Consider the following 14,645-nt stretch of genomic DNA (forward strand, 5'->3'; position numbering starts at 1 on the left):
CCTCACAACAGACACCTTGTGAGGTAGGTGGGACTGAGAGAGTTCTGAAGAATTGTGACTTGCCCAAAGTAACCCAGCAGGAACGGAGGAGTGCGGAACACATCTGGTTCCCAAGATAAGTCTTCCATTCAGGTGGAGGAGTTCTCCAGATTAGAATCCACCTGCCCTTCTCTACACCACGAAACATCAATGGGTAGTGTACATTTGAATACCACACCAGCTGCAGTGAGAGCAATAACAGGAAGAAGCTTTGACTCCATTCCCTAGTTGTACGCTTTCTAGAGTTATTTTGGTTTTATGTAGCAGGGCTCTTCTTATGTTTTTAGAGTAGGATACTCTAAGGATTCATGTGCTTTCACAGCAGTGTCAGAACTCTCTGAGCCAAGGTCAGGAAGATGGAGTACTTGGTGCTAAACGACGATGTAGATATAGTGAGCATTTCAAATCCATCAGGAGTCCACAAGGGATGTGGTTAGACCTGTTTGTGACAAATGAACAAAATGATTGCTTAAGGAAGACGGGGACATGGTAGAAACACTGAATGAATTATTTGCATCCATTTTCACTGTGGAAAAGTGTGGCATGTATCCATGCCAAAGTTGCTATTCTAGGAAAAGTGTCTGAAGAACTGAGTAAAATTGAGGTGATGAGAGATTAACAACCCACTTCCAACGGGCGGGGACTCTCATTGGTTATTCCTTCCCCTCTTCCCGTATCTGTCCTTTGAGCCACTGGCTCTGTGTGCATCAGAATTCTTTGAATCTGGTTACTAGCGAGGCTGAAATCCAGCTCTTACTGAGCATGATGCATCTGGGAAATAATTATTTTAGAAAGAGCCATGGGAAAACCTGCCAAGTCATTTTAATATCCATCTGGCATTTCTATTAATCTAGGACTCTCTGCAGCCCGTCTATTGTGCTTTGGGAAGGTCATTTTTAGAATCATCCCCGTGACACCTGGAACAAGGGCTTCCAACTCTTTTTGAACACTGAAGGTAAAAAGAAATCTTTGTATTTTGGCTTCTTTCTTACATTCAAAGGAAGGGCTTGTCATGTGCGGCATCTCCACTGGTGCTCAGCTCATGCCCTTTCTCTTGCGGCTGCATGCTTGGTGCCTGCACTAAGTCGCTAAGGAGACAGAATGTATGGGTAAACTTTTTTACAGTTTGGGCTTTATCTGAATCAGAACCAGGTAGTGGCCATCACGACAAGATACATTCCAGTTTAATGTATTGTTGAAGGCTCTCACGGGTTGAATATTAGTGTTGTTCTGTGAAGTTGGGAGATATAGTTGCATTTAGCAGCATTCTCTCCTGATGTTTCACCTGCATCTGTGGCTGGCATCTGCATCTGTGGCTGATATTCAGATCCTCTGAAGATGCCAGCCACAGATGCAGGCGAAACGTCAGGAGAGAATGCTGCTAGAACACGGCCATACAGCCCGGAAACCACACAGCACCCTACATTCATTTGAATTTTCCCAGTATAACTCTGGGAGATTTTTTTTTTTGTCCACTTGAGTGAGCGTGCGTGCGTGCATGCAGGAGTGGGGGAGATACTGATCTTATAGTTCCCAGCTGCTTGCTCCTAACTCCACAGGTTGGCCTTGGTTGGTACTTGGAGGGAGGACCACCAAGGAAGATCAGGATCACTACACAGAGGCAGGCAACTTCAGATCACCTCTGTTCATCTCTTGCCTTGAAAACCCTACCTAGTGGCCATAAATCAGGTGCGACTTGACAACACTTTTCACCCCCACAGCTAGAATTAACCTGCCCTCTATTGAATGTCCCCTCCTCTACCTTCTTTGAGGAATGGGTGAGTCTGAGCCACATCTGAATAAGCTTGCTGAGGCATCTTCTGCCAAGGTTCCAGGACTCAGCTAGGATGTTCAGAAGCTATGTAAAGGGCACACATCTGTGTGACCTGTATCTTGAATGGTGGACTGTGAATCTTCCTGGGTTTGGATCAATGACAACTCTGGAAGGGGTTTTCTCTCCACTTCCTGCCACAACTCAGTTCACCAATAATATTCCCTAGATCAGAAGCTTGCTTGCTACACTCCTCAGTTGAGTGTTGGGACATTCTGACCTTAGAGGTGAAAACAGGATCTTCCTCTAGAGAAAAAGTGATGAAGAATGAATGCATTATTGTTCCTGCCCAAGTTATTGCAACTCATGCAGCATGCTACAGAATCTGACTACAAATAAAGTTGTACCATTTTATCAGAAACAAGCATCAGAACAAGCCCCATTCATAACAGGGTGATCTCAACATTCCCTGCTTCTGCTGATTTGGAGGGACAGATGTCAAGAAAATGCAGAAGATTTTGAGATATCAGATCATGCTTTCCTTTCTTTAGCTAAACATCCACTTCCAAAGCTGGTGTTGGCCTTAAAGCCCCCTCCCCCACAAATAGGTACCTTTATAAGATGAGAGAAGAGTATTTGGAGTCCACTACTTTGGCGAAAGTCTTGTCAAGACTTTCAGTCCAGTATGGATGGATCAGCTCTGAAACTAATCTCATTGGGTTGGATCCAGCCAGCTTCTTTCACCGAAACTTGCCCAATTCTCCTCCCCATTACAGCTTCTTTCCCACATGGATTTTGTACATGCAAGTCACAAGATTCCCAGCATAATATTTTTGGGTGTCAAAAGTGTCCTCAGTTTCCTTTTTCACCTGCATGAAAACAGGTTAGATCCAAATCGTCAACATAGAATCTTTTCAGTACAGCTATCAGCAAATTAGCAAGCCGCCACCCCTCCCCCACCTTCTGTTTTTGACCAGTCTATAAACACTTGATATGAGCCCCAAGGTGAGCTGCAGTACTGCAATCAAAGCTTTGCTCATGATCTGAGTTCCATCGATCCCAACAGAAGTCAGTTTCAGGTAGCCAGCTCATAGTGGACTCGGCCTTCCATCTTTCTAAGGCAGAGGCGGAGCAATAGGGAACTGTGCACTTGTCCTGCGCCCCTGGAATGCCCCTGCCCCAGAACACCCCCACCACACTCCCGCCACATCACAGCCACGCCCCTGCAAGGCGCATGCCCAGGGTGTCATGCCCTACCCAGCCCCCTGTGCACTACGCCGCTGTTCTGAGGTTGGTAATATGAGCTTGCTGGGAGTTAATTGTAGATTTCTAGGAAAGGCAACAGCAAATCATCCTGTAGTGGTTTGATAGACCATTCATGTACTCAGACCTTCATCTGTACAGGCTGCAAGAGAAATAAGCAAAGAAATGCATTGGTTGGTCACTGTGTTAGACAAGATGCTAGACTAGAAGGACCACTGATCTGGACTAGAAGACCACTGGACTAGAAGGACCTGACCAAGTGGCAAACAAGGCTCATCTTAGTGTATGAATTCTCCTTTGTTGGGGTGGAGGATTTCAGTATGTAGGGTAGACCGATTCACTGAAGCCTGTGTCCACCCTATCCTCTAACTACTGGTTCAGACATATTTTGTATATATCTAAATAGGCAATCGATTGTACAATTCACTGCTGAAGCATTAAGTATGCTTTGCATACATACAGCAACAACATTTTCAATGCAATTTCAGGCACAGATAAATATGTCTGACAACATTTTCAACAATACTTTAGGGTATTTTTATCAGTGTCTGAGCAACCTTTTTTATATATTTCAAAAATGGCACCTAACAGAACTCACAGAGTGGGATAAGTGTAACTAAAAGGAGGTCTGTAGGCCTGTGAGAACAGATCTGTCATACAGTTCTTGCTGTCCCCCATTTGTGCTAGAGTGGAGGCATAGCTCCAAGGGGGCGGGGGGGCGCAATGCACTGAGTGTGTGCCCCTGTGGAGGTGTGGCGAGGCCGTGGCGTGGCGTGGCGTGGCGGGACGGAGGGCAGAGGACGCATCAGTGCACCGGGCGCTTTCCCCCCTTGCTATGCCTCTGTGCTAGAGCAAGACCTACACACGGAGTTGGTAATTCTAAATAGATATTTCAGATGTAAAATCTAAATTAGGCTTTACACTTTGTCTATCTAACAAAAAGGGGCGTGTCAAGCCTAAGTGAACTGATATTCTTTGGACTGGATCTTGTCCTGAACTATCCTCTCTGTAGCACCCCACTCCCATTCTATTGTGCACATAAGTCACCCTGATAGATTTATACTCCAGTGCATCTGATGAAGTGACATCAAACTCAACAAAACTTGTGCTAGAATAAATTTTGTTGGTCTTTCAGGGCCCCATGTTTTATTCTGCATAAGTTAGGATTTGTCTCTTTGAGCAAGAAGTACGTTCCGCCAAAAGCAGAATGAATCTGTAGAAATCAGCCCTATAGTTTAAAACAGGTTTGACCTAGAATAAGTGGTTCTGAAAGCACTTGTGTCTATTCAGCCCAGGTAGAGGAGGAGGGGGAGAGCAAATTAGGGTTCGCTAGGTGTGGGTACCTCCCGTCCCTGTTGCTTTAGCACAATTGACATATTTCTGTTGAGTGTATCTGACAGAATCTGATTTTTGCTGTTGTCAGAGTTGCATACACTGTATGTAAAGAAGGCTGAGATGGGGAGAATGTGGAAGAATGCTAGAATGTAATTTGAGTAAAAGGGGCAGCTACTTCAAAGGCCCAGAGGAGTTTAAAATGGGTTGATTCATAATGAATGAATCTCACAAGTCTGTCAGAGAATAGTTTGATGGGTTTAAGTGGTTCAAGAGTGTTTGTGCAGTTATTCAGATTACCTTTTAGGCTTTGTAATCCCTGTCTGTTTCTACATAGTTCTACCTATCTCTGCCCTAACCAACACATATGTGAGCCTCTAAAACCAGTTTTAAAATCCTTCTGTTGGGGCCTCCAAACAGCAGCTTACAAAAGCTCTGAGCACCATTTTCTAGAGCTCAAACCATCATCCTCTTTGAATTTGATTGTAAGTATTTATTTAGGGCACTCTTCTTCTACAGTGCTCATCAGTATATATGGTTCTCCCCTTCTCTATTGCATTCTTTCAACAACTAAGGATTTGCAATTTTGACCCTGGTTTCATTTAAACCTGTCTTTTTGACATGTGGATTTAATTATTGTACCTTTAACTCTTGAGCCAGTGTGTGATTTCTCCTTTTTGTAGTGTTACAAGAATCATTGCCAAATATGTGTGGTGTATCTCTCCAGACACTTTATTTGGAAGGAGTTTCAGAAGCTAGCTGTGTTGGTCTCCAGCAGAGTGGCGAAACTTGAACCGACCGTAGCTATTGGGAATGAGGTGTTACTTGCAATACCATTTACATTCTGAAGAGGGCATGCTTTGTATAACAACAATATTCACATTATTTAACGGTAAGCTCGAAAGACTGCAATGCATGTGCCTTCAGTGTAACATGTGAACAAGGGTTACTACAAACAGTTGTTGCTATGTTAGAAGAAGAAGAGTTTGGATTTATATCCCCCCTTTCTCTCCTGTAGGAGACTCAAAGGGGCTTACAATCTCCTTGCCCTTCCCCCCTCACAACAAACACCCTGTGAGGTAGGTGGGGCTGAGAGAGCTCCGAAAAGCTGTGACTAGCCCAAGGTCACCCAGCTGGCATGTGTTGGAGTGCACAAGCTAATCTGAATTCCCCAGATAAGCTCCACAGCTCAAGCAGCAGAGCAGGGAATCAAACCCGGTTCCTCCAGATTAAAATGCACCTGCTGTTAACCACTACACACCTGCTCTTAACCACTGCTGTTAGATTCACAGAATATTATGGCCTTAATAAACATTCGCAAATGTTGATTTGTGGGTTAAAATTAGTTGTTTGGGTTAAGTGTAATATTAAATAAACAGAAGTTCATTGATTGTGAGGGCATTGTCGTTTTCCCTGGCTAGCATCATAAAATGACATCCATCTTAAGCAGCATTTCCTTTTTCCAAGGTCATTGACTTCAGCAATGCAGTGATGTTTCTGTCAGGCACTGTGGATGATCTCATGTAGAGGATATGATACCCTCACTAGGCCTTAGTGAAATGTCAGTTTACACAACTAATCAGACTTGACTACATGGTGACATCACAATGAAGACAATTTGTAGTGTGGGACTCCAGTTCAGATCAGTTTAAATCTACCTAAGTAATAAATAGAATATCATGTTCTCTTACTGGTAATATACTGAGAAATACTGAACTTTAACTGCATATCTTGATTTTTTTTAAAAAAAGAGCTAATTTAATCCAATTAACCTTGGGTTTAGAGAAATTCAAGACATGCTACTGTCCTATAACCTTCAAGTGACACTATTGTACCATAATTTAAAGGGCAATATTGCAGCCTAACATTTTCCTTTCCCCATGAAATCTGCCACAGTGATAAAACTGAAATAGTTCCAAGCTTATGAAATGTGCCACAAATATTGATTGGTTCTTCCCCTCTGGCTTATTAACTGATGCATAAAATGAATGAACTCTTTTGGTGAGCATTGGGCTCGCTTTGCTCTTGAAACCAGGTTGCGTCAGAGGACTCTTCAATATATACAGAATTTACTCCACTTGTAACTACAGAACAGAGTTAACTGGTTTTATGGACTCTACTGACATAGTTGGGGAAAAGAGAAGTATCTTTTTGATTAAGAATTGGCAGAACCAGTTCCCATTGCTGTACAGTTTGCTACAGTTTGTTTATGATTCCAAGTGGCTTGAAGAAAGTCCTCAACCATGGGTTGGCTCCAGCAAGGTGTGAACAGAAGGAAACATGTACTTAGCACTGTGCCACTTGCGCAAGCTTTAGCACAACAGCCACAGTAATTCGCAGCAACTAGCTGGCCTCCCTTTCCCCCCCCTTTCCCCTCCATAGACCAATGGGGGAAAGAAGAGCATGAATGGGGGTAAAGAGTCCATCTTCCAAAGTGGCCATTTTCTTCAGGTGAAAGGATCTCTGTTGCCTGGAGATTACTTGTAATCAATGGTCCCTCTAAGCCAGGGGTGTCCAACTCTGGCACTTCAGATGTTCATAGACTACAATCCCCATCAGCCCCTGCTGGCATCAAGGGGCTGATGGGAACTGTAGTCCATGAACATCTGAAGCGCCAGAGTTGGACACCCCCACTCTAAGCTTTCCCAATGTTGCGTGGCAGCACTGGGTGGTATATGAATGGTTTTGGGTTTTTATAAGGGTTACTGTCCATTATGTCCATTTCATACTTCCAGTGGCGTACCTAGGCAAACTGGAGCCCTGGGCAAAACCTGGGTTTGATGCCCTCCCCATGGGCAGCCACCCTCCCCCACGATGACCAAACAAATTTTTTTCCCCACCAGGTCGTTTCAAAGTCACCATCACATTATAGAACATGCCCCAACTCACAAATCTGAACATAGCAGAAATATTTTTGAAAACATTTTCAAAATGCTTTCAAAATAGTAATAATAACCTTTATTAAGCATTGAGAGAATAAAAGAAATAAAGAAAACAAGCATTGGCAGGAAGGGGGTGGATTTTAAAAGAAAAATCTGGGGAAATGCCTGCTGTCAGGGGGTGCCTGCTGTCAGGGGTGAAATTATTAAGATAGCGGCGCCCAAATTTTCAAGTATCTTCATGAGACTTACTTCATAGATACTATAGTTTGTGGCTCAGGAAGCTTTGGTTCAGGGGTCCAAAGCAATTCGCACTTCTCAAAAGTGTAGCCCCCCATCTCCTATTAGCTCTTTCATTGGAAACAATGGGGATGATGAGGTGATCCTCCCTTTGGGGAGTCCATAACTTTGACTCCCTGAACCAAAACCCTCACCAAACCTGGGTGATATCAGCCTTGGATAGTCTCCCCGAAAATCCCTCCTTGAAATTTCCTGGTGCTGCTAGCTTCCAGTGTAAAACTGCGCCATCTGCAGGCCAAAAATCCCATTACAGATGAACCTTGCAGCTAGTTTTATACCTACCATTGCAAGGCGGCGCCCAGGGCAACTGCCCACTTTGCCCAATGGGAGGAATGCCTCTGCATACTTCCCTCTTTCTGCCTCCTCTTTGACCTCCAACAGAGAAGAAGAGAGCAACTCAAAGATGGTGCTTGAGTAAGCAGCGTGGTGTGCACAGGCCTTCTGTGGCAGCTAGTTACTTTGATGGAGACAATATCGTAGTCTGGGAAAGGTGTCTGCAGGAGGGAGATGCTTCCAGCTCAGTGGCTGAAGAAGAGTCTGAAAGATTAGGATCCAGGAACAGTGTAGCGTGGACATAAACGATCCAAATGTTGCAGCCCTTCAACTGTGCTAAACTTTGCCCTCTCTGGAGAGGCCTCCACTGTGCCTTGGGAGTCAACCAACCTTGACTCCTGAGGTGGATCTAACCCTTTATTTATTCTTTCTGTTTATACCCCGCCCTACCCCCCCAAAGGGCCCAGGGCGGCTTACAACAGCATTATTCCTTCTCACCAAGGACTTCATTTACCGCCAGATATTCAATCAGTAGTGTTTGGAAAGGAGGCAGCCCTGATCCACAGCCGTTTCAGGGCTATGTTATAAATACATGCTAAGTGTGGAGAAGAAAACTGCAACAGGAATAATCTGCAGAAATTCCCCAGCGCAATTTGCAAAGGCAACGGCTAAAAAGCCTGACTATCTTGGCTCTGTTCCTTCTCTTGATAAAGCAGCTGTGAGGGCCATTGTTAAAAGCATAATGGATGGCGGTATGCCTCTTTTTACAGAATAGCAGTATCAGAAGGCTGCCTTCTCTCAGCTCTTGCCAGATGTGCAGCATTACTGCAGGAGTGTGATAAAAAGGTCTTTGGAAAGAAAATAGCGGTCGCAGAAGAGAAGGCATAATACCGTTTCCTAGAAGGAAATTCTTCTGCGCCAGCCAAGAACAGGGTCCCTACTGTATTTGCCTGATGTATCATTTCTAATTTCAGCCTGCCCTCTGAAGCACGCACTGACGAGGGGATTGTTTTTATTTGAGAATGCAAAGGTGGGCAAGAGACCAGCCAACTGCTAGGGGAGCTTCTGCTCCTCTTTACAACTTTACGTTTGTTTGGTTTGCGGCTGTCCTGTTCCTACATTCAGGTCACACGTAATTGGAGATGTATAGAAAATGTACAAGCTCAACAAAGCCCGCCTGCGTTTAGCAGTATACCCATTTGGCAGCTGTCCTACAAAACCAAACAGCCCAGCAATTTAGAGCTCTAATTAAACAAAAGGGATCCCGACACACAATTAACTCTCGTGCATATGTGGCTCCTAACAAAACGGTACCTATACAAAGCTGGAGGGTATGCTCAAAAATGGGACAAGCTCTAAGGAACAAAGCGGGGATGTTGTTTTTTTTAAAAAAATCAGAGGTTCTGTGTGAGAGACAGTTTCATTGTTTTGTAGATCAAACTGGGATTACCTCCCTTTACCTTCAAAGCATAGTCATGTCTCGGCACCGACAGAGGACTGGGTATAATAGCTCTGTGAAACATCACCCAACTTGAATATATAAAGGAAAGTCACCAATATGAATAGGAGCCTAGGATGCTTGATCTAGAAGCATATAGTATGCCTAGGCTACCCCCTGATCTGGTACAGTCAGTAGAGTCTTTTTCATCAGGCTTCCAACATTCGTACCATAGCAAATTTCTCCTCTCTCAGCCGCTGTTTCGGTCTGTTTTTTAAAAGGACCCCCACCAGGATCCCGGCTCTTGGGAGGAGAGCAAAGGCAGATCTAGGCATTTAACTTTGTTTGTATCAGATCCCAGGCACTTTAAGTGATCTAAGCGCACAAACAACATGGTGGGAAGAAAGAGCAACAGCTGCTTCCCTGCATAAATTATTCACTGTCGGCCAAAGGAGGGGGTAGCTGCTGGGAAGGAGAAGCCTTAAGTCTAGCCGAACAAGTAAGTTCAAGCTTGACTGAACGGCCTTTTCCAGATGCACAGAACCCAGGGGTCCGCAGAGGGAAGGTGGGGCTGGCCTGCATAATGAAGCATCCATTGTTTGCAAGCTAAGCGTTACCTCTTTTAAAAGGTAAAGGTAGTCCCCTGTTTAAGCACCAGGTCATTACTGACCAGAGACGTATCTAGGGAAAATGTAGCCTGGTGCAAAATCTGAGTTTTCTGTGACATCCCCCCCCCCCTCAGTATGGGCGGTCGCCCTCCCCCCACACAACCAAACAATTTTTTTGCACCAGATCTTGAAGTCAATGTATGGACCCATGGGGAAGGAGGGGGGATTTTCTGCCCCCCACGTGACTAAATGGCCACAGCCTGGGACATTTGACCCATATGTCCCTTGGGCGGTACGCCCCTGTCATGGGGTGATGTCTCAACACAACTTTTACTAGGCAGACTTTGTTTACAACGTGGTTTGCTGCTACCTTCCTTTCATCTACACCCCAGCAAACTGGATATTCATTTTCTCGACCTTGGAAGAATGAAGCGTTGAGCCAAACTTGAGTCAACTACTTGAAACCGACTTATGTCAGGCCACAAGCAGAGGTTTGACTGCCGTACTGCAGCTTACCACTCTGGTCCACAGGGCTGATGATTTTTATTTATTTATTGTTGTCACGCTGTGGATCTCCAGTTGTGAGAAACAGCCTGATTTTGACAGCTGTCTTTGGCATGACAGCACGGGAGTTAAAGAAGCCCTGGGTCTGGGCTGATGCCAGATGCGGCATTTTAACACAGCAGGGGCTTTGTCCACAAGGGACTTCCGACTTTTCAACGTGCCTTACAGTCTTCCGTCAATTTAACCACCAGCTTTCGCTCCTCTCCTCGTGCCCTTAGGACAAAGTGGTGCTTTTACAGTTACTTTTAAGTGACACACGCATGTCATGCAGATATTGATTCATTCTCTACCTGCAAACGTTTAAAAGATGGGTGCAAATATTGATCCAGCAACAGGGGGGAGAAGAGTGTGCAAACTTGCCCGGTTCTCATCAGCCAGCTGTTCCTTATTTCAAAACAGAGCCACAAATAAAACTTGCAGAAACCATTTTTATTGGCTACGGTAGGGGTGGCTACCCTATGGTGCTCCAGATGTTCATGGACTACAATTTCCATCAGTCCCTGCCAGCATGGCCAATTGGCCAAATACATAATTGCAGAGGCTGATGGGAATTGTGGCCACCCCTGGGCTATGGGGTCTGTGTCCTCCCCAACAGGGTGAGGCTATAGCCCAGGAAGACGGCTGGAGGGGCCAAGGCTGGTGTTTGCCCTATCTCCGGCCCAGCAGGAGCATGGTGGTATGGGAGTGTGTAGCAATCTCAGCTGCTCCTGGCAGTGAAGGCGTGCTGCTAGGGCTGCCTGGACATTGTGCCCAGCAGGTGGAGTCTGGAACAAAGGGGCTTGTCCTGCTCCTGGGACGGGCCCTTATGGTTGTGGTAGAACAGAATTGGGGGGAGGGGCTGGCAACAGAAGGAAGCAAGAATAGGGCTGAACTGAAGCGGAGGAGTGTACAGGAGTGAATTTAATTGCTTGTGCAAGTTTGTAACAGTGTCAGCTGACCCGAATAAAGGTCAAAGTTCCCCCAAAATATTTGTGTGGTGTGCTCTCTCTCTCTCTCTCTCTCTCTCTCTCTCTCTCTCTCTCTCTCTCTGAGTGAGGGGGGAGGTCTCACCTGTGGAAGGCAGACCCCACCCCCTAAACAGCTCGATGAGGGCCTCTACCATGCAGATGACCCAGGCAAGCATCACGCCGGTCATCACACAGAGCTCGACCCAGTCAGAAAAATATAATGGCTTGGACCCAGCTATCTGCAAGAAGAGACGCAGACCAACTCAGCACAGTTCTGCTGGCGCAAGTTCTTGTGCAACGCCTAATGCTCTCCTCTCCATATATTATGCAGTCCCCTGGAATTGGTTCCACAAGATCATGTGTGAACAGAATACAAGTATGATACAATAGGTTGATCTTAGTACAAGCACTATCAGGGACTTTTTTTCTTGCATTTCTACTTGTGCAAGAGCTCTGGACCCAACCCAATGAATGTAGCGAGAGCACCTTCAAGTTTCTCTTACTATTCTGATAATGTAATGTCAGCCTTCACATAAAATTTCTCTTGTGATGGTCCCAAAAGTTATTGGACCACTCCTGTTTGAAGGTGGAATCTATAATCCTATGCACCAGTGATTCCAAACCCTTTTTTAAAACTCAGTTATCCCTTGGCAACCCATTTTCCCAAAACTGTACCCCCATATTAGCAAACCCATTATTTCATGTACCCCTAAACACTCTGGCAAGCACCCCAGCTTGGGAACCACTGCTATCCTTATACATAACTAGCGGGTCCAGCCACGCGTTGCTGTGGCTCAGTCTGGTGAAGTGGAAAAGAAAGAAAAGGGGAAGCGAAAGGTACAAACATGTGTCATTGCACAATGATTGCAAGGGAGGGAAGGGGCAAGGGGCCTCTCGCTCCCCTCCCTCTCTCCTGTTCCCTTGCATGGCAACCCGGCCTGACCCTCCCTAATGTTCCCCTTCCTCTGCTAGGGTGGGTGGGCCATGTGCAGGTGGCTGTCCCTGTCCCTTTCACTCCCTTCCCTTGCAAGCGAATTATCTAGCTTAAAACACGCTTATGCGTACAGCTTCACGCTTTGTGTTGTTAAATTGCAGAGCGCTATCCTGGCAAACCCCTGGACCCTCCCTCACCTTCCCCTTCCTCCACTAGGGTGGGTGGGCCATGTGCAGATGGCCCACCCCATCCCTTTCACTCCAGATGGCAGTGGTTTTCAAGGAAGGCATGGTTGCTTCCCTTGTATCAGAGGGAAAAGTTGCTTTGACAGCCAGCAGATGGCGCCATTAAGGAACAGAACTAAATGTCCTCAACTGTCACAGGTGTGGGTGCATGTACACAATAACTGCCAACGGGTAATAAAGGCGACACAAAAATACCAGGAGGTGCGGAAACAGTATGGAAACCTGGGACGCACGCGAAATGCGAAGCAAAGTAAGCAATTTCAAAGCAATCGGGTTCCAGCGGTTTGGGAGATTACCCGTCAGCAGAAAACCTCACTTACAGATTTCGGCGCTGTATAGATTGTTTTCCGATATGTGAGGGCGCATCTGGCTGCTATTATCTGTCACCCTCCCCATTGATCGCCAGGGTTGATTCGGCTGATCTGGCTGGCTAGGTTGCGTCCCCTACCTTCCTCACCGCTTCCATGCGTCTCCCTCCTGGGAGTTTTGCGCGCGCCGTAAAGAGGACCACTCATCCCAGATAGAAGGACGAGCGGCACACCGTTCTTCGGTCAAGGGTATGTATAGATTGCCTAAGGGATGGAATGTCTGACAACAACCCCCCAGCCAATGAGTGTGGAGGATTCACGACATTCCATCCCGTCGCTGCCCACCTGGAGCCTCCCCCACCCCAAACAATATGGGCTGCTCTCCTGGAGTGAAGAGGGAGAAGGAGGAAGAGGGGGTCCCCAGCCCTCCCCCCTTCTTGAGCCCATTTTATTTTAATTTAAAATGGACTTTAGTGCTAGTACACAAATAAAGGAGTAAACCCCATTAAACCTGACAGGGATAACTTCCAACTCAAGTGTAAAAAAACAACAACAATGTAACATGCATACCACAATGCTTGCAGTTGCATTCTTCAAGGGGTACACTTAAAAAGCCTGCCCCATCACTCCACATTAAATGCATTATTCCACGATAGTTTACTTTCACTGGGATGTCGAGAAACAAATGTCGCACAACACAACATTCAGCCTTGTGCTTTCAGTTTTCAGTGAACGTAGATTATTCACCCACAGCTGAAAACTAGAGGAGCAGTAACCAAAGGCACATATTTCTGTACCATACTTTTCAAACAATTTGTAAATGCAAAGTCCATAACATGCCCAAAATGACAGAAAAAGATCGAAAGGTACAACCACACAGGATGTGATAAACAGGACGCTCAGCCTCTTTTCCTTTCACACCAGCCTTCAGCAGACAAATACCAAGGCTTTTGTGGCTAGAATCAACTGGCTGTTGTGGGCTTTCTGGGCTACGGGGCTGTGTTCTGGCAGTTTTTACTCCTAATTTTCACCTGCATCTATGGCCATTCCAGAAAACCCACAACAAAAAATTAAGAACAGTGATGAAAAATATAAGCATTTTCTCTTTCTCCCCCTTTAAATATATATATTTTCAGATTCAGAGACCTTTATTAGGCATATACAACATGGGGACAGAAGGAAAATGCAAATCCAATGGGGAACAGTGAAAAATATTGTGAACAGAAGTCAAGGGAGCCTAGTTCATAGTGCACAGCAAAAAATTGGCTATGATTTCCGTTCTTTCAGTCTTGGGATTATTGAGCAGAAGAATCGTTTTTGCATCGGTAGAGATCCGAGAACCCAGCTGAGGTTAAGACAGAGAAGTCGGGCCTAAAGCTGTTATACTTCGGGCAGAAAAGCAAGATGTGTTCAAGGGAATCAGTAGAGGAAAGGCAGAAAGAACAATGCCAATCATGCCGAGGGATGTTTAAGAACCGACCTTGAAGTAAAGATGGTGGAAAGGAATTGCATCTTGCCCTTGAAAGTGCCCATCTAAGTTTAGGGTTTGGGAGTTGGTTCAGATAGTGGGCAACACAGAGCTTTCGGGGAGCGCACAAGAACTCTGTGCCTTGCTCAGCAGGTATCTCCTATTCAAATAGTTTAAAGGTCGTCTACTTGGCCCACAACCGTTGTTACTTGTTCCTGAGCAGGGAGTCTCAGTTTGCCCATTGTTTATAAAGACAACAAATATGTAGCTGTCTAA

This window comes from Sphaerodactylus townsendi, linkage group LG04 (genome assembly GCF_021028975.2).
Source record: "Sphaerodactylus townsendi isolate TG3544 linkage group LG04, MPM_Stown_v2.3, whole genome shotgun sequence".
Lineage (NCBI taxonomy): Eukaryota > Metazoa > Chordata > Lepidosauria > Squamata > Sphaerodactylidae > Sphaerodactylus > Sphaerodactylus townsendi.